Here is a 2,612-nt window from a genome sequence, read left to right as displayed (position 1 = left end):
TCTAATATGCCTGATTAAAAGGATGTGGGAAAAACTTTGCCTCAAAAGAAAGGCTCGATAATGGTGCCATGCATATTGAAAAATAAAAATAAAAATGTCAATAAGGTGTCTCAAATAAGTGGGGTGTTTTAAAAACCCAATATGTATTGGCCAAATGAAGAGACGACAAGTTAGTGGACTTTTAGGTGTTAAAAATTGTTGGGAGTCCCAAAAAAGACATGCTAGCATGTACACTATGCCTAGTCAAGACCTTGTAAAAATAAACCATCTAGTGCGAATGGGTATATGCTTGAATACATATTCAAAAACTATGATAAGAGTCTAAAAGAGCTCATAGGAAGTTAAAGATTTAACTACATTCTAGTGAAAATATTTATAGACATCTAATGGATGATGGATTTCAAGTCCACGAGTCATTTAATTAGAAAATTAGACTCTCCACATGTTGCAAAGCACCTATTACAAGGAAAAGATAAGATAAAAGTACTACTACAAAATGAAATAGTGAATACATGTCCAATGACTATTTTAAATCTTAAGGGATGATGTACCTATTGAACTATTTTAAATCTTAAGGGATAATGTACTTGGTTTCACTAAGGTTCAAGAAAAATTTGACATCACCTATGGTCTTAAATAGAAATATGAGAGTACAACCACTAAAAAACTACATACATTAGAGAAAGAAACTTTATTATGTTCTAATTCAATTATCTCTAGGCCAAATAAAATTGATGGTCACAATGGATTCTTTGCACATAGATATTGCTATAAATCTATCCAGTCAGGCTTGTATAACTTTACACCTTAAAACTAAATTGTGAACAACATTATGTATGGATGAAAGTTTGTAGTTATATCTATATACTATATACCATATAAACATGCTTGCATTTCACTCAAGTAGGCCTAAACAATGCTACTAGAACCTCTCCATTTTGGTTGACTTTGAGGCTTTAAAAAATTACTACCACCTTCAACATGAAGAGACAACTCAATGTATGTAGATAGAACCTAGAATGAGAGGTAGTATGAAAAAAGCATTGGAATTGTGGTCATAATTTTGTCATGAAATCAGACATAGGAAGAAAGTTGGTAGTGTGCAACCTCTAATTTTCAGGGCCAATGAGAGCCTTGGATCATCTAAGATGTAAGAGCTCAAGTGATTTGTGATTAAAATCCTCTACGCCTCTCCTTTATCCAAGCTTGCTTTTTCTTTCTTTAGGGCCTTGTTTTTGCTAGCAAGAATTTAGATAGTAGAGTTGCAAAATTCTCTTCCCTAGAAGTCTAATTAAACCAGTGTATTTTTTTTTGGTGATAAATTTTAGGTCATAGGAAAGAAGATGCAAAAGATAGCATGTGAAATTTATTGTTAATAACTTGCAAAAAATTCTCAAAGAGAGCCACTTAAGATGACATCAAAGTGTCTTACGATAATTTTACTTTATATTGCCAAAAGTGTTCACGTGTTCAAAAGTTACTTGGTGGCAATAGTGGATTTATTGAATAAAAATCGCGAAGTTGTTTGAAATTCCTCTAGTCTCCATAGTGTAGCCAAGTGGTTAAAGGGCTAGGTTCCATGTGTGGCATTGCATGCTCAATTCATGTAGACTACAACGGTAGAGGCCTTTTGAATAAAAATTAGCCCTTGCTCGAAATTGTACAAAAGAAGGTAGATCCAAGGGTTTGATACTCAAAATTTCAAATCTTAAGTAAACATTACTATTAGTCACTTTCTTTTGTGTGGTCACATATTGTGGATTGAATGCAAAGAAAAAAAAACTTTTGGCATATGATGATAGCTAATTTCTGGCAAATGCTAGTTAGTTGATTTACCAAACACCATTGCACTAGCATAGTAGGTTATCATGTAGCAATATCACATAATGAATACCTAGTCTTGTAGAGACCTTTCATAAAAATTACTGACGCATCCTATTTTTAGTGATTCAATAATACCAACCCTCAAAGTTGAAAACCCCAAGGAAAAATTGAGACACACATAGAGATGGAAAAAAAATTCATGTTAGAATAATTCAAAGACAAACTTTAAATAGTTGACTCTGAAACATGAAAAAACGCCATGTATAGACTCCTTCAACTTCTTTTTTGTTTTAGGACCATGCCCTCCTAGCTTACTGAAACCATAGAGCGTACAACTTTCATTGATAGTGTACAAAATTACACTCCTTGCATCACCAAAAACCGAAGAGATGTAAGTCTTAAAACAACATTTATGCATAGAGCTTATGCATTAATCTCTATCTATGCATAGAGATTATACATAGGCTTAATGCATAGAGCTTATGCATTAAACTCATGCATTACGCTCTATCTGTGTAAGCTCTATCTATGCGTAGAGATTATACATAGGCTTAATGCAAAGAGCTTATGCATTAAGTTCATGAATTATGCTCAGTGCATAGAGCTTATGCATTAAGCTCTATGCATACGCTCATGCATTATGCTCAATGCATAAGCCTATGCACATAAGCTCATGAGTTACACTCAATGCATAGGCTTAATACATAGAGCTCTATGCATTAAGCTTATGCATACAAGCTCTATGTGTAAGCTTTATGCATAAGCTTAATGCACAATCCTATGCATTA

Source organism: Cibotium barometz, chromosome 60 (assembly GCF_041138505.1).
Source record: "Cibotium barometz isolate CiBa-2024 chromosome 60, ASM4113850v1, whole genome shotgun sequence".
NCBI lineage: Eukaryota > Viridiplantae > Streptophyta > Polypodiopsida > Cyatheales > Cibotiaceae > Cibotium > Cibotium barometz.
Note: the sequence above shows the minus strand (reverse complement) of the source record.